Here is an 18807-nt window from a genome sequence, read left to right as displayed (position 1 = left end):
GTGTGTGTGTGTGTGTACTCACCTATATGTACTCACCTATATGTGCTTGCAGGATCGAGCATTGACTCTTGGATCCCGCCTTTCTAGCTATCGGTTGTTTACAGCAATGACTCCTGTCCCATTTCCCTATCATACCTAGTTTTAAAAGTATGAATAGTATTTGCTTCCACAACCTGTTCCCCAAGTGCATTCCATTGTTCTACTACTCTCACGCTAAAAGAAAACTTCCTAACATCTCTGTGACTCATCTGAGTTTCCAGTTTCCACCCATGTCCCCTCGTTCTGTTATTATTACGTGTGAACATTTCATCTATTTCCACTTTATCAATTCCCCTGAGTATTTTATATGTCCCTATCATATCTCCTCTCTCCCTTCTTTTCTCTAGTGTCGTTAGGTTCAGTTCCTTCAGCCGCTCTTCATATCCCATCCCTCGTAACTCTGGGACAAGCCTCGTCGCAAACCTCTGAACCTTCTCCAGTTTCTTTATGTGTTTCTTCAGGTGGGGGCTCCATGTGTGTGTGTGTGTGTGTGTGTGTGTGTGTGTGTGTGTGTGTGTGTGTGTGTGTGTGTGTATTTTGTGGTATGTATTTGTGTGCGTATGTGTACTGACCTTATCATTCCCCTTAAAATCTTGTATGTCGTTATCATATCTCGTAGATTAAGTTTATCTTTCAAGTGTGGTGAGACTTACCTCTCAAGGACTGCAAAGTTTAGTCCTCGCAGTACTGGTATCAGAGTCGCTCTGTATGTCTCATCTTCTAGTGCTCCTTGTTTCTTGAGGTCCTTGGGGGGATCCCACACACCAACTCTGGCCTCACATATGTCGTGAACGGTGTTCTTAAGGCCTTATGCCTTTGTATTTTAAAGTCTATTGCCATGCTAGAAGTCTTGCATACGCTGTTGATGATCTCTAGTTTACGTGGCCACAGGTTATGTTAGGTGCGTCACTAGTCATATTTCTAGGCGCAGTTTGGACATAATTGGGTATTTTGAATGTGTCTGAGAGCCTAAGGATCCCCTCTAAGCCCCGATTCTCTCCACATCCTCCTTACCCACTGAATTTGTCTTGTTAATCTTTCCTTTCTCTTTAGTCTGTTGTACTCTCTCTTTCCATCCCGCTGCTCATCCCCTTTCTTCCCCTCCTCCAACTCTCCCTTCTCGTCTTCCTGGTTATCATCATTCATCATTCTCCCCTCTTTGCCTAGCGATTTACCGTGGTCCACCCTGTACTTGGGGGCCCGAGCACGCTTCATATGCCACCTGCATTATGATAATAGTGCTTCTTATTAGTGCTGCCTCGGGAATTAGACGCCGAGTTTCAGTGCTGTTGAGATGTTGTGTTGTGTGGTGGTGGTGTGGTGGTGGTGGTGTGGTGGTGGTTATGGTCGGGTGGTGGTGGTGGGGTGGTGTGTTGTTGGTGGTGGTCGTGGGGTGTGGTGGTGGTGGGGTAGTGGTGTGGTGGTGGTGGTGGGGTGGTGGTGTGGTGGTGGTGGGGTGGTGGTGGTGGGGTGGTGGTGGTATGGTGGTGGTGGTGTGGGGGGTGGTGGTGTGGGGGGTGGTGGTGTGGGGGGTGGTGGTGGTGGTGGTATGGTGGTGGTATGGTGGTGGTATGGTGGTGGTATGGTGGTGGTGGTGTGGAGGTATTGCGCTAATGGTGGTGATTCGTGAAGGTGTGGTGATGGTGGTGCCTGGTGTGGTGTTAATGGTGTTGGTGGTTGTAATGATTATCACTGTTGTGATGGTTGTTGGATGGCACTGTAACAGTGGTTGAGATGGTGGTGTTAGAACAGAGGAAATAATGGTGATGACTGTGTTGGCGTTGGCGGGGGAGGTGAAGAAGGATGGTGGTGATGGTGATAGCAGGGGGTAGGGGTGACGGTGGGGTAGGTGGGGGGGGGGGGGTTGTGATGGTGATTGCAACAGGGCAAAAGGGCGTGGGAGGGCTGCCTCGGCACTCAGAGGCATGTGTAGGTTCACTTTGCTTCATTGTGTGGATGCTGTGGGGGGGGGGAGGGTCCATGGGGAGGTGGGGGAGGGTGCTGGGGCTTACCTACCTAAGAGTGCTTACCTATCACTGTCTACGGGGGAGTGCGGTATACTTCTATCACGTCTTGAAGCCCCGGCTAACAGCCTTGTATTAGTTGCATTACGACGTTGTTCTTTTGACGTAAGAGTTGTGGATGGAGGTGGCTTCCACAACTACTTCTTCCTTTGCATTCCACTTGTTTATGTCTCTAAACGATGTTCTTATATTTGCCAGCGTCCCATATGACGCCGATGTTACCCTGTTTGGGTGTGTGTCCGCTTGCTCCAAGTGAGGGGACGCCTGCTCCATCACGTGAGGGGACTCCTGCTCCATCACGTGAAGGGACTCCTGCTCCCAGCCTTCTTTTTCCTGTCATATTTTAGCAACTCCCGTATAGAACTCAATCAAGTTTGCCAGGCACGACTTCCCTTTTATAAATCCGTGCTGACCTTTCCTCAGATAGTCAGTCATCTCCAGATGCTCCACCATTCTCGACCTCAATACTTTCTCCAGCACTTTACACTGTGTGGGAAGTTAGCAGAAAAATCCCGCGGGTGGAAGAGGGGATAAGGATGCAAGTAAGAAGGTAAGGAGAGGGAGGAGGAGGAGGAGGAGGATGTTGGGTAAGTGGGGAGATAGGGAGGCTGGATGACCCATGTGGTGACACAAGGCCTGGAGACTGTGTGCTTATCTATGTATTTACCTAGCTGCGGTTGTAGGTAAATCTTCAGGTCGTGGTGTGTGTGTGTGTGTGCGCGTGCGTGCGTGCGTGTGTGTGAGAGAGTGTGTGTGCGCGCGCGTGTGTGTGTATCCGTTCGTCCATCCATCCACTCCGCCCACAACAATTTTACACTTAAAAAAAAAAGAATAATCTCCCCATTTGATCTACCTATTCTAAGCCCACACAATGTATTTCCAAACATAACCAGTTGTGAAAAACCCCTCACTTTACACAGTAACCCCCCCCCCCCACAAAAAAAATCAAATACCTACCGGATGGTGTTTTATCGAGGTTCCGTAATCAAGTTGATTGTCAAAGGCTCATCACTGTCAAGCCGGGGAGATAGCATCCTAACTCTCTCATATTTATTTCCTATTAAAAATAATATTCACGCTCGAGCGTTTCATGACATAAATCCCTCTCCCGTTCCCCCGCCCCCGTCGTTTTTTTATTCCGAATACAAATACAAATAAATTCATTGATGTATAAATTACGAGTCTCGCGTTAGCGAGAACACGGAATACTAATTGTGCGTGTGTGTGTGTGTGTACTCACCTAATTGTGCTTGCGGGGGTTGAGCTTTGGCTCTTTGGTCCCGCCTCTCAACTGTCAATCAACTGGTGTACAGATTCCTGAGCCTATTGGGCTCTATCATATCTACATTTGAAACTGTGTATGGAGTCAGCCTCCACCACATCACTTCCTAATGCATTCCATTTATTAACTACTCTGACACTGAAAAAAAAAATTCTAATGTCTCTGTGGCTCATCTGGGTACTAAGTTTTCACCTGTGTCCCCTTGTTCGTGTCCCGCTCGTGCTGAAGAGTTTGTCTTTGTCCACCCTCTCAATTCTCATGAGAATTTTGTATGTGGTTATCATGTCTCCCCTTACTTTTCTGTTTTCCAGGGATGTGAGGTTCAGCTCCTTTAGCCTTTCCTCGTAGCTCATTCCTCTCAGTTCCGGGACGAGCCTGGTGGCATACCGCTGAATCTTCTCTAACTTTGTCTTGTGTTTAACTAGGTATGGACTCCAGGCTGGAGCTGCATACTCCAGGATTGGTCTTACATAAGTGGTATACAAGGTCCTGAACGATTCCCTACACAAGTTTCTAAAGGCAGTTCTTATGTTGGCCAGTCTAGCATATGCCGCTGATGATATTCTTTTGATGAGGGCCTCTGGGGACAGGTTCGGTGTGATATCAACCCCCAGATCCTTCTCTCTATTTGATTCTTGCAGGATTTCACCTCTCAGATGATACCTTGTGTTCAGCTTCCTGCTCCCTTCGCCTAATTTCATTACCTTACACTTTCCTGAGTTGAACTTTAGCAGCCATTTTCTAGACCATTCCTCCAGTTTCTCCAGGTCATCCTGTAGTCTCTGTCTATCTTCATCCGTCTTGATTCTTTTCATAAGTTTTGCATCTTCAACAAACATTGAGAGGAAGGAGTCTATACCCTCCGGAAGATCGTTTACATATATTAGAAACAGGATGGGTCCAAGTACTGAGCCCTGTGGGACTCCGCTGGTGACATCTCGCCACTCTGATGTCTCCCCCTCACCGTTACTCGCTGTTTCCTGTTGCTTATCCACTGGAGCACCTTCACTTTTACTCCTGCCAGTTGCTCCAACTTTTTTAACAGCCTTTTATGGGGTACTGTGTCAAAGGCTTTCTGGCAGTCCAGGAAAATGCAGTCGGCCCACCCTTCTCTTTCCTGCCTAATTTTTGTTGCTTGGTCATAGAATTCTATTAAACCTGTGAGGCACGATTTACCATCCCTGAACCCATGTTGGTGGTGCGTTACAAAGTTATTTCCCTCCAAATGCTCTACGAGCCTTTTCCTCACGATTTTCTCCATCACCTTGCATGGTATACAAGTTAGGGGAAACTGGCCTGTAGTTCAGTGCCTCTTCTTGTATATTGGGACCACGTTAGCTGTCTTCCAACTTTCTGATAAGTCTCCTGTTTCCAGTGACCTGTTATACACCATAGAGAGTGGCACACTTAGTGCTTCTGCACCTTTTTTTAGTATCCATGGTGAGATTCTGTCAGGCCCAACAGCCTTTGTCACATCCAGCTCCAGCAGACACCTTTTGACCTCATCACTGGTGAGGTCAAATTCCTCCAAGGTTGCTTGGTTTGCCTCCTCCTCATTTAGTGCAATGGATTCTCCTTGTTCTATTGTGAAGACCTCCTGGAATCTTTTGTTGAGTTCTTCACACACCTCCTTGTCATTCTCTGTGTATCTGTTCTCCCCTTTTTGCAGTTTCATCACTTGTTCCTTCACTGCTGTTTTCCTCCTGATGTGGCTGTGGAGCAGCTTTGGTTGGGTCTTGGCTTTACTCGCCGTGTCATTTTCAAATTGTTTCTCTGCTTTCCTCCTCACTCTGAGGAACTCATTTCTGGCCCTCTGGTATCTCTCCCTGCTCTCCGGTGTTGTTATTTCTGTAATTTCTCCATGTTCTTTTACTCAGTTGCTTTGCTACCTTGCATTCCTGGTTGAACCATGGGTTTTTCTGTTGTTTTTCGTTTTTCTCCTTTTCGACGGGGATAAACCTGTCTGCAGCTTCCTGGCACTTCTGGGTGACAAAATCCATCATGTCCTGCATATTCTTGTGTCTAAGTTCTGTTTCCCATGTGTGTGTGTGTGTGTGTGTGTGTGTGTGTGTGTGTGTGTGTGTGTGTGTTGCACTCACAGATGCATGAACATGCATGCTCACATACAAGCCCACCAACCCAGCAACACACACACACACACACACACACACACACACACACACACACACACACACACACACACACACACACACGCACCCACACGCACACCCACACAGGTATTCTTCAACGTAGTGGACAAACAGCCAGCATATCTGGGCCGCCCGACAATATTGACTGCCAACATGTATATACCAATTACAGTTATGTAAATATTGCTCTGGGGGCCGGGGCGGGTGGCGAGTGTCTGTCCACCTGACTCCAGGGCAGGGGGAGATTGACAAGGGCAGGGGGAGAGGAAGGCAGGGCGAGAGGAAGGCAGGGGGGGGAGGAAGGCAGGGGGGGGGAGGAAGGCAGGGGGGAGAAAGGCAGGGGGGGGAAGAAGGCAGGGGGGGGAAGAAGGCAGGGGGGGAGGAAGGCAGGGGGGGAGGAAGGCAGGGGCAGGGGGGGAGACAGGCAGGGGCAGGGGGGAGACAGGCAGGGGCAGGGGGAGAGGAAGGCAGGGGCAGGGGGGAGGAAGGCAGGGGGGAGGAAGGCAGGGGGGGAGGAAGGCAGGGGGGGGAGGAAGGCAGGGGCAGGGGGGGGGAGGAAGGCAGGGGCAGGGGGGGGGAGACAGGCAGGGGCAGGGGCAGGGGGGGGGAGACAGGCAGGGGCAGGGGGAGAGGAAGGCAGGGGCAGGGGGGAGGAAGGCAGGGGGGGAGGAAGGCAGGGGGGGGAGGAAGGCTGGGGGGGAGGAAGGCAAGGGGGGGAGGAAGGCAAGGGGGGAGGAAGGCAGGGGGGGGGAGGAAGGCAGGGGGGGGGAGGAAGGCAGGGGGGGGGGAGGAAGGCAGGGGGGGGAGGAAGGCAGGGGCAGAGGGGAGATAGGCAAAGGCGGCAGGGGTGGGGAAGATGAGCAGGGGGAGCAGGAGGAAGAAAAGGGTGTAGAGGGTGAGGCGGAAGAGGAATAAGGAAGGAGTGAAGATGAAGAGAAAGAAGAGAGATATATAGAGAGAAGAAAATGCATGAAGGAAGCCACCAAAAAGGGAGATGTGAAACAAACACCTGAAAACAAACGCGGGCAAGGAAAGAAAAAACACTAAAAAGATTAAAACGGCCGACTACGTAGAAATACAGTTATCATCTGTCTTTCCCGTATATGATGGAAAATAAGAGTGGAGCAAGCACAGCACCCCCGAGGCACACTTTTCAACGACAGAGGATGCACTCATTCCACTTTACTATATAACACACTTTTTTTTTTGCATGCGCATCGTCAGGAAATTAAAAGTCTATTTTCCTCACTTTTCCAGTTATTCCCAGTTGGTACGAGCAGCTGTGCAAACCACTGACGGTCAATAACTGTCCGTTGACATGTAAACTGCCTCCAGCTAAGGTCTGTCACTGTCAAACAACATCGTTGGTATATGATGACCAGACCACACACTAGAATGTGAAGGGACGACGACGTTTCGGTCCGTCCTGGACCATTCTTAAGTCGATTGTGCTCGTTGGTTTATGTTTATGCTTAAAAAGGATGAAAATTCAATTGCTGTCCACTAGACAGCCTGCTTGATATCTGGTTGATGGGGTTCTGGGAGTTCTACTCCCCAAGCCCGGCCCGAGGCCAGGCTTGACTTGTGAGAGTTTGGTCCACCAGGCTGTTGCTTGGAGCGGCCCGCAGGCCCACATAACCACCACAGCCCGGTTGGTCCGGCACTTTTTCTAGAAAACAGTCTAGTTTTCTCTTGTTCCGGCAATATTTCTGATAGTCGCTGCTCCAACTAACTAACCGATAAACAGTGACTGAGTGATTGAGTGAGTGAGTGAGTGAGTGCGTGTACGGGCATGTGTGTGTGTGCGCGTGTACGTGCAGAGAGAGGAGGGTGGTGGCGTATAAAACTAGGCTGGTGCATGTTGTAAGTGATTCTTAGCGTGCAGGAGAGCGTGTCTGGCCTCACGCCACCTTGCCTACCTCCCTCCTGGCCTCAAGACAAGACACAGGCACACCAAACATCTCCCATAAAGACTGCCGCACCAGGAGACCTCGCTTCACGGGCTATTCATGCCCGTGCCACCTCTTGGGTGGTTTAATCTTTATCAATCAATCAATCGAGACCTCGCTGAAATAGAGAGGAGGTGGGGTATACGGGGGATGATACACAGCATCTGGACGCGATAAAGCACCTAAACAATTGGGGTCGTCTTAAACCTCTCGTAATATACTCCTTGGCAAGGCTACAAGAAAGGGATCACGTACATACTAGAGTGAATGATATAGCAGGAAATACAGAATAGCACTAGTGAAGAATAGAACCGTCATCAGCGCTATCACCTATCTTCACCATCCACAAGAAATCCACTAGAGCAGGAAGAACGGTGGGGATATGATCACTACATACAAGATAATGGGGGGAATAGATAAGGTGGACAAGGGCAGCTTCTTCAAATTGAGGAAAGTAGGACAAGAGGACACAGGTGGAAGCTGGAGATGCAGTTGTGGAAGCCACCTCCATCCACAACTTTAAGGTTAGGTTCGACAACGAATTTGAATGTTAGAATAATTAAGTTGTTACGCAACAGATACAAGGGCAAGTAGGCGGGAGACCAAGAGCTAAACCTCACTTCTCCCGGTGACACTGTTCAGTAAAACTGCTAACACCTCACCAACCCACATCACCACCATCACCAACACCATCACCAACCCACATCACCACCAACACCCATCACCCCCCCCCCACCACCATGACGTCACTGGACACCCTCATTCACTCTCGGGAACAATCGTTTGTCTTGTGTCACTCTGCCGCTACCCTTCACTTTGTCGCTTAATTGCAATACAAAGGTACCTCTTAATAGCATACTTTTTCATCGTCTCTGACTGGTCAAAGGGTCTGATCGGGATTCCCAGCTGGCTTGTAGAGTTCCCAAATGCTGACGCACGCACAACGCACGCACTCACGCACGCATGCGCGCAACTGCATTCACAGCTTCAGTAAAATAAGGTTTGGAAGTATAAATCAAGGAAGTACACCAGCAATAACTCAAAGGTCCAGACATACATACCTGGAGAGAGTTTCGGAAGTTCTTCTAGCCCGGCCTGACTTGTGATAACTTGGTCTAACAGGCTCTTGCTTGGAGCGGCCCGCATGTCCACTACAACTTTGTTGGTCCGTCACTTCTTGCAAGAACAAGCACCAACACCACACTCTCTAAGCCTCGGTGGATCCACAAGAACGAAAGGTAATGAACCGGCAAGACATGTCCTAATATACATTCATAACATACTGTAACTCTATTTAACAATCCATCCTGGAAATGAGCCATTACCATTTAAATGCTCTAGGCTGGTGCGTGGGAGAAATGGCCGCTTCAAGGAAGAAACATTAAAGCAGCTAGGTAAAGCAGCTCCGGTAAAGCAGCTAGGTAAAGCAGCTCCGGTAAAGCAGCTAGGTAAAGCAGCTCCGGTAAAGCAGCTAGGTAAAGCAGCTCCGGTAAAGCAGCTAGGTAAAGCAGCTCCGGTAAAGCAGCTAGGTAAAGCAGCTCCGGTAAAGCAGCTAGGTAAAGCAGCTCCGGTAAAGCAGCTAGGTAAAGAAGCTCCGGTAAAGCAGCTAGGTAAAGCAGCTCCGGTAAAGCAGCTAGGTAAAGCAGCTCCGGTAAAGCAGCTAGGTAAAGCAGCTCCGGTACTAGGTAAGTCCACTACGGGCTCACCATAGCCCGTGCTACTTGCAACTTTTTGTTCCGCGGAGCAGAATCTAAAAACAATAACAAACAACGAACGGACCTTTAGGTAAACACAAAAGAAAATACTTTGACATCGAAGGGGTCACTATAGAAAAGATTACAGCATTTCTAATAAGAATACAATGGGCAAATGAACTCAAAAGATGATGGGACATAACGTACCCCATCACCAAGAAGTATGAGGATGCAGTTGACAAATTTGTCCCTGTACAAACAGAATAATGATAATCCAATTAACCCTTGGCTCAAGCAAGGGAATGAGGAGTCAAAGCCATTAAGAAAAGGGAAAAGAAACTATCCGAAGAAAGCGCTAAACGATTAAGTATTATTGCAGGGGAAAGTCTACAAGAAAAACAGACCAGAGGGCCAGAAAAAGAGAGCCTCAGTGTCAAGAGAAAGAATTTGAAAATAAGAGCAAATCAAGACAAATCGCACTCCAGGCCTCTCCACAGCCACATGTTAGGTGGGGAAGTAAGAGCTGGCTGGCTCTTACTTCTACAACGAAGAGATAACGAAACTGAGAAGACTGGATGTTATATTTATAAATGAGAGGAACGTATGCGTGAGGAGTCAAGTCTTCGCTGTATAACATGGCCAGGGGAAGTGACTAGACTATAACATGGAAGTGACCCGGAACTATAACATGGATGTGTCTAAACTATAACATGGAAGTGACTAAACTATGTGGGATCGAGCCAAACATCACTGGAGAAGTGATCCTGGCATATACCTGGAGGGGATTCTGAGAGTTCTTCTCTCCAAATTGTTAATATTAAACTGCAGAGATGAACTAAAGAAGTTGGAGGTGGATACGACTAAGGTTGTGAAACCAAATCGAATCTCACCAGTGATGCTAAGAGATGGAGTGGAAGCCCTCTGCCGATCACTAAATATGCTATATAACAATTACTGCAAACAGGAAAACTACCCGAAAGTTGGAAGACAGGCACAGTAGTGCCAGTATAAAACAAAATGGAGACACACAGGAGACAATATACCTAAACTCCTTGCATACCATGTAAGGGAGTAGAGAAAAGTCTGGTGGAACATCTGGAGATAAAGAGACTGTATAACCCATCATCGCCATGGGTTTAGGGATGATACATTTTGCTTGAGGTTATCTTGAGATGATTTCGGGGCTTTAGTGTCCTCGCGGCCCGGTCCTCGACCAGGCCTCCACTTCCAGGAAGCAGCCCGTGACAGCTGACTAACACCCAGGTACCTATTTTACTGCTAGGTAACAGGGGCATAGGGGTGAAAGAAACTCTGCCCATTGTTTCACCGCCGGCGCCCTGGTTTGCTTCACAAACCAGAAAGAATTTTATGACCAGGCTACACAAATCAGACAAGACACAGAGAGGGGATGGTCAGGCTATATGCTGCATACTTTACTTAGTCACAAACCCTTAAAACACCACGACAAAAAGGTGTATATGAATGATTTTTCGGAGAGCATAGGACTCCGTCCTCTCAATGTTCGTTGACATAAAACTTATGAATAGGATTAAAACGCTCCACGAAGTCAGGAGTTGGGTGAGCCAGGAGTGGGAGAGTGGGAGTGTGTGAGTGGGAGAGAGAGTTAGAGGCGGGAGAAGCCTGGTTACTTCTCACTTTAACCGGCGGGTGTGGCAGGCCCAAGTCCCACCGCCGCTCCATAATCCATGACCACCACCTGCACCATCTTGGGTCCTGCCATCGGCCACGCATGCTCCCGCACTCACTCTTTCTCTTTCCCGCCACGTTACTATGACAGGGCTGCCCTCTCTAAAATGTTCCGACGAGACGCCTTGGGCAGGGCTGCCCTCTCCACCTGGTCCAATGAGGCTCCAGTGGCACTGCTGCCTTCTCCAGCTGGTCCAATAAGGCTCCTGCGGCAGGGCTGCCTTCTATAGCTGGTCGTCCTCCACGTGTGCGCCGACTCCCACGCCTGCTGATGCTGGAGCGAGCCTCCCCATTGCGGCCGCCCCTCCAAACATCACACAAAAAATCATCAGACCGTTTGTCCTGAAACTCTACACCGTATTTAATCTCTCAGTCAACATATGCAACACTCCCCCCCTCACCCCGGCACCCTCGCTTGCGTATTGTAACCTCCCTCTGATTCCCCCATTTGACAGCCAAAACCACCCAACCGGTCAAATCAATTGACGGAGAGTGGACATCCGGGTTGACAACACGGCAAGCGGGGGAGAGAGGGGTGAGGGAGGAAAGAATCAAATCATCGAATCAGCTGGTGATTAGTCGCAACTCGAGGGGAGGTCCAGTGGGATGAGTTAATATCAGCAAGTTCCCCTCATCTGGTAATTCTAGACGACCCGGTCTCTAGCATGCTGGGAAGGGGTGATGGGGCGCCTCGCCCTCACCGTTGGGTGGATGAGGCAGGAAAGGATGCTAGAGAGGGGAGGAGGTGGAGGTGCAGCAGCCTATACTCACCTAGTTGTGCTTGCGGGGGTTGAGCTTCGGCTCTGAACATTCCGCTTCGCGGCAAATAAGGCAACGATTGACTGTGAAACAGTTTATGTGACGGTCAGTGAACTCGAGACTCACCATGTCACTGGTAACTGTTTTCCAACAGTCGGGGACAGGATGCCAGTAGAGGCCCAACAAGGCCAACTGATGACCTTCACAGGACGCAACCCACCACTTGGTAAGGTCCAGGACGGTCCGTGGACAAGGGTCCAGGACGGTTCGTGGACAAGGGTCCAGAACGGTCCGTGGACAAGGGTCCAGGACGGTCCGTGGACAAGGGTCCAGGACGGTCCGTGGACAAGGGTCCAGGACGGTCCGTGGACAAGGGTCCAGGACGGTCCGTGGACAAGGGTCCAGAACGGTCCGTGGACAAGGGTCCAGGACGGTCCGTGGACAAGGGTCCAGGACGGTCCGTGGACAAGGATCCAGGACGGTCCGTGGACAAGGGTCCAGGACGGTCCGTGGACAAGGGTCCAGGACGGTCCGTGGACAAGGGTCCAGGACGGTCCGTGGACAAGGGTACAGGACGGTCCGTGGACAAGGGTCCAGGACGGTCCGTGGACAAGGGTCCAGGACGGTCCGTGGACAAGGGTCCAGGACGGTCCGTGGACAAGGGTCCAGGACGGTCCGTGGACAAGGGTCCAGGACGGTCCGTGGACAAGGGTCCAGGACGGTCCGTGGACAAGGGTCCAGGACGGTCCGTGGACAAGGGTCCAGGACGGTCCGTGGACAAGGGTCCAGGACGGTCCGTTGACAAGGGTCCAGGACGGTCCGTAGACAAGGGTCCAGGACGGTCCGTGGACAAGGGTCCAGGACGGTCCGTAGACAAGGGTCCAGGACGGTCCGTGGACAAGGGTCCAGGACGGTCCGTAGACAAGGGTCCAGGACGGTCCGTGGACAAGGGTCCAGGACGGTCCGTAGACAAGGGTCCAGGACGGTCCGTGGACAAGGGTCCAGGACGGTCCGTAGACAAGGGTCCAGGACGGTCCGTGGACAAGGGTCTAGGACGGTCCGTAGACAAGGGTCCAGGACGGTCCGTGGACAAGGGTCCAGGACGGTCCGTGGACAAGGGTCCAGGACGGACCGTGGACAAGGGTCCAGGACGGTCCGTGGACAAGGGTCCAGGACGGTCCGTGGACAAGGGTCCAGGACGGTCCGTGGACAAGGGTCCAGGACGGACCGTGGACAAGGGTCCAGGACGGACCGTGGACAAGGGTCCAGGACGGTCCGTGGACAAGGGTCCAGGACGGACCGTGGACAAGGGTCCAGGACGGACCGTGGACAAGGGTCCAGGACGGTCCGTGGACAAGGGTCCAGGACGGACCGTGGACAAGGGTCCAGGACGGTCCGTGGACAAGGGTCCAGGACGGACCGTGGACAAGGGTCCAGGACGGTCCGTGGACAAGGGTCCAGGACGGACCGTGGACAAGGGTCCAGGACGGTCCGTGGACAAGGGTCCAGGACGGTCCGTGGACAAGGGTCCAGGACGGTCCGTGGACAAGGGTCCAGGACGGACCGTGGACAAGGGTCCAGGACGGTCCGTGGACAAGGGTCCAGGACGGACCGTGGACAAGGGTCCAGGACGGACAGAAGGACCAAAACGTTGCCACTTTCATTTCTTTGGGTTAACTGTTTCGCCACAATATTGTGACTTCTTCCCCGTAAACCACAACAGTCAACTCGAACACCCAGGAACCTATTTGCTGCTAGGTGAGCAGAGGCATCGGATGTATGGACACGTGTACCCAACATCTTGCCCTGTCCGGGAAACAAACCCAGGACCAACAGATTGAGAGGCGACTACTCTAGCCATTACAAAAAGTTACGCATTTGGAGAACTGCTGCATATTCTGTTCGTCATGAACACAGGCACATTTTGTTCATGACGAACGTAGGCATAGTCTGTTCATCAGGAACAATACAGCCCAACAAGACAAGGCTACGACTGTGCCCACACCTCTTCATGCACACATCACTCACCAGTGTACAAGTGAACAGTGTTACCGGTGAAGAATCAGCAACTTCTATAATGCCCTTCATCCTGTCTGGCTCGGTGGTATGCCAAGGACACATTCACCCACAACTTTCAGGCTACCTCCCGCCTCTCCCTCATCCCCAAACGCATTAACCAAGCGCGGTTAATACTTTGATCAAACACATCAAAGATGCTGGGAAGTGATTATAAATTTTTAGCGTGGAAGGGAACTTGTCTGGATCCACGAAGAGAGCAAACAATCTCAAGATTAGTCGAAATGAGTTACATGAGAAGTTAAAAAGTTAGAAGTAAGAGCAATTGATGCGAGAACTTGGCTTCCCGGGTGAATTAGGTCTGGATGAGCCCCTCTACCCCCGGCTGGTAGCGAAGATCGCTCAGGCAAGTCTTCTTCACATGATTTACTTCTTATTACATTTTGACTGCTGTTCTTTCTTTGAGGACTATCTCTGATCATCGCTACTATTGTGGGCACCGCGTGCGATGTTTGGCTCTCTCCTGCTGCCTGACTACGGAACACGAAACGTCATAAATACAGCGGAAGGCACGACGCACGAGGGGGCGATACTCCTCCCCGGTCTGGCTCGGTGGAGGAGCCAGACTTCCCGGTCTGGCTCGGAGGAGGAGCCAGACTCACTGCTCTGGCTCCTACACCGTCCTACTTCCTGTAACCCGACCTCAATCGCATCGTTCCTTGACTCAAGATATTCCTTCAGCAGCAGAACTATTATCAACATTTCCTCCGCAGCCTTTTAAAAGTCAATTCAAACTCTGGTAATCCATAGATTAATTTTTGAGTTAAAACAAAGGTCTTTTTTCGATAACAAAATAAGACTTTTTTTATTGTTGAACTTTATTTTGTGTGACTGTGATCACTTTCTAATGTGTTTTATTTCTCCTCCTTCGCCCTACTCAATTTCTTTCTTTCTTTCTCCTCTTCCTTCCTGCCTTCCCCTCTCCCGCTTCCATCATCCAAGCTCGTTCTCCCTTTGTGAGAGGCGTTAAATATTGACATTTTTACTGTGCTGACAGCGCCGGCACTTTTACTGACCCACCAACTTATCCACACTGATACCTGGTTGTTCTAGAAAAGTAAAACAATCCACGGTTGAATCCCGCAGATTGATTGATTGATGAAGATTAAGACACCCTAAAGGTGGCACGGGCATGAATACCCCGTGTGAATCTCGCACGTTAATCGGCCTATATGTATGCTTTCCAGCCCACCTCCATACCCCACCAACCCACCAACTCACCATTCCATCTATTCCACAACAACGTCTCTCTCTCTCTCTCCCCTCCTACTGTCTTAGTTCTTAGGTCTCCGTCCTCATTTCGTCAAGGCTGTCTCATTACTCACAGGCTGCCTCATTACTTCACTCCAGGGCAGATCAAAGCTAAGAAGGTGACGTGCTTCCAACACTCAGAAACCTCTCTCTCACGCGTTCAGAGTTCAGCCACAATGTCACACACTATTCACCTAGCACAACTGGGTGAATACATCTCTTCACAACGTGCCTACTGCGTCTTCCCCCCTCCTCCCCCCCCCACACACACACATACACAGACACATTTATGAATCGCTTAACTTACAGTTCTCAGCTGGAATCAACATATTTCCAGGCGAGCAAAAGCAAAATGTGCACACGCACACACTTTCGTATCTGCACACTTATCCTTATTCTCCTTCCCGGAGGCTGCACATCCATTTCACAAGCCGCGTCCCTCTCCCATCTGGGGCTCCAGCCTCCGCCCCTGGCAGCAGCCCTCCCCTGGCACAGCCACTCCAGCACTCTCCCTTTCACAACGACCTACCTCACCTTTACCTTCGGCGTCTCTTTCCCCTCAATATATGTCAATTGTTGAGCACCGTCCCTGGTCTTGTATGCTGGAGCCGTGTTCGTTGCCCAGGACCCGATGGAATTCAATCAATCATCTTGTAACTCTCTCCAGGAACCCGAGCGGGTCGCTCTGCTCCCGGCCACAAATGTAAAGTTTATATAATCTCAAGACACAGGAACATCTTTTTCTGCCCGCCTGCCTTGCTGCCTCTGCTCGCCTCCTCTCTAATTCCTTGCATGCCGAGGAGAGCTCTCGTGACACCTGGCATGTCTTCTTCACTTGACACATGTCTTTTACATTGCCGACTGTCCACACGTCAGTTGATTGATTGTTGAGAGGCAGGAACCACAGAGCTGAAGCTCAACCTCCGCAAACACATCTAGGTGAGGACACGTCTCGCGGCTTCGCTAAATTAGGAGACATCAGAGTCAAGTACGAATTCTTATTCACGGAGGGAACATCAGCAGCTGGCTGCAATGTTTCTTTTTTAGTTCGAAAATGCTGGGTCCATACTCTTGCTGTTCACAAAGAAACAAAATAGGTAGTCACTGCCTCGTTCGTAATTCATTTGTGTCCGTAGGTCCATTTGCGACGAGCATGTCCACAGTATCGAGGTCCAGTGACCAAGTCTTCACCCTCACATTGCTGGCTCCTTCCCCATTCTCATTTTTATCCACTTTTGTTCATATTCCAGCTTTCCCTTTCCCGTTCACCCTCTATTTTGCAACACAACTGAAGGGAGAGCTGAGAGGAGTGGATAGCAAAGAGTATTGTATATTGCCTTACGGAGGTGAGGCAATTCAAGGGATTTCAGTAAGATTTAAGTTAGATTTCAGTTGATCTCTGAATCTAACAACTGAGATTCAGAGATCAGCCACATACTCCTGGGAACATGTCAGCCATAGAGCTTGCATGCCAACCTCACACAGCCAGTTTTGCATAGAATACTGCACAACAACGGGGCTCAGACAAATACCCTAAACCACACATAAATATACATTTTAAGGTTGGGTTCAAGTCCATTCTGGCCTCTCAACACGCCATGAATGATAGCAACATCATCGACACCTCTATGTCACGCGAGGTGAATTATTTATTAATAAAGTGTGACTCAAAAAGTAAAAAAGGGGAAATCTCTCTTAACTTGAATGAAGGACTTGTACAGCAGCAGCTAGTGGTGCGGCTCCTGAAGTGATGGGTCTCCGAGGACTACCTGGGTCAGAGGCGATATCACTCCGGATAAAGCACCCAGGGTAACAGATGGACTTTCCCAGTTCACACTGACAGTAGCTTCAGTTTCAGCAAGAGGAACGTTAAAAATGTGACCTCACCGATCTCTAACATCCCACCATGATTACGGACCCCAGAAGAAGGGGTTCTTCTGGGGTTCCGACCATACTCCTTCCCCGAAGTGCTGCAGTAATAACATTCTTTAAAGAGAGGGTAACCCCCAGTTTTGAAAGCTCACTCTCCGATTTTTTCTAAACTTGAAACAACAAACTTCAGGAGAACGCTCCAGAGCCCTCCCTCCCCCATCCCTCCCCTCCTCTCCAACCCTAGACCCTCCCCTTAACCTGCTCCCTCTCTCCCACCTCTCACTCATTGTGCCTCTCCCCCCTCTGCCCCTCCTCCCCTTTAACCTCATCAAGGCCCACCAGTTTAGCAAGACTCTCACCGTCACTTAAGAGGACCCTCAGCTCCGGATAAGTACCTACACATCAAAAACAGACCAGCATATTGGAGTGGCAGCCTGAGTTTACAGAAAGAGATCTTCAAGCTTACCCAGGGCCCCTTGCTCCTCTCTCAGAGTTCGCCAGTTGAGAGAGAGAGATTCCTTTCCGTGAGAGATCCCCCAGCTTAGAGACTCCATCACTGAGTGAGGAGGTCTTAAGTTCAGAAAGGAAGGCTGAGCTCTTAAATAAACTCGGGTTAAGGCATTCCAAATGCTTACTCAAAGTTTTGACACACACAGCTAAACGTGATTGTAACCAAGGGGAGGTTCTTCGTCAATGTTGGTTAGGACCATCTGCAGGTTTCGTGGTGGTGGTGATCGACGATTATTAAATTGAATTATTCGATTAGCTGGTTAATTAGATGGTTGATTAGCTGCCAGGACGACCGTGGGTTGACAGGTTATGAGGTGGTTGTACAGTCGAGTGGTTGGGGTGCCGTGTTGGGAAGGAGGTTGAGGTAGGCAGCTGGTTGAACCTCCACGGGGAAACCTACCACCCGCCACCGAAGCCAAATCAATATTGTGGAGGCCCCCGGTAGAGCGTTTCACAACCCCGTTACAATGTCCGCCCCGTTTCTCACCGCTTTTGCTTCCACTATTGCCAACATTCACGGTTTAGGAGGACGCAGCCGCTACATCTTTTGTGGTCTCGTCACAAGCTCTCAAGTCTGTACTGTCTCCTTGCTTACCAACCATCCCATCATCACGTGAGTGAAACCACAAAGAAATTATCTGCCAGCCTTTGTCTTCTCTCTCTCTCTCTCTCTCTCTCTCTCTCAACCTTCACGACACATGAAAGGGCGTGGAAGAGGGGGAGGAAAGAGGAGAAAGGAAAGAAAAAAAACAGAGACGAAGAGGAAGGGAATAGTGAGGGCATAAATGCTTCTCTATCATCATCACCCATCTATTTGGTGCTCTTAATCGAGGAGAGAAAACTTTGTGAGAGATGAGAGGAGCAGCCAAGCCAGTGAGAGGCCGTGGTGACACCACCACACTCCCACCCACCATGTTACTCTCATAAAACACAAATAAACACAACACTCGTCCCCGTCCAACCCAGGAAGAGGTTTAGGGACAGGAAGATGTTTGCAGAAAGGGGAGAGAGAGAGAGAGAGAGACTTGAGGATGAAGGAGGGGGAAGGAGGAGGGCTTTCTGGACTGGGGATAGAGTCAATACGAACACACACACATGTACGCACGTATCCAGGTACAATACAGGAATACGCCATATTTGAAAGGACTAATTAGAAAAAAAAACGAAAAAATAATCTTTTAAATACCCCCCCCCTCACATATAGGTGAGAATACAATGGAACTCTCACTCCCCCCCCCCCCCTTTCCATACAGCTTCCTCCTCTTATTTCCTTCCTTCCTCCCACTTTCTCCCTCTCCGCTTCCTCCCCCCCCCCCCCCCCTACGGTCTCCCAGAAAACGGCAAGTCAGACAGATTTTCAGTTTGATGACATAAAATTCTTCCGCGAATTGGACTTCACAAATTTTCGAGCACTTTACTTCTTTCTCCGCGATGTTTCTCGGGCGCTGCCTCCCAGGCCCGATATGTGAGAGAGAGAGAGAGAGAGAGAGAGAG

At 50.1% G+C, this 18807-nt stretch overlaps 1 protein-coding gene across 1 annotated transcript in view; it reads left to right on the top strand.

Moving 5' to 3' along the window:
* LOC123748338 (uncharacterized) overlaps window positions 1-18807 on the top strand; it is a 439720-nt gene that overhangs the window by 226672 nt on the left and 194241 nt on the right. The window lies entirely within an intron of this gene.

This window comes from Procambarus clarkii, chromosome 10, assembly GCF_040958095.1.
Source record: "Procambarus clarkii isolate CNS0578487 chromosome 10, FALCON_Pclarkii_2.0, whole genome shotgun sequence".
Lineage (NCBI taxonomy): Eukaryota > Metazoa > Arthropoda > Malacostraca > Decapoda > Cambaridae > Procambarus > Procambarus clarkii.
The sequence above is the reverse complement of the archived record's forward strand: the minus strand, read 5'-3'. Positions and strand labels throughout refer to the sequence as shown.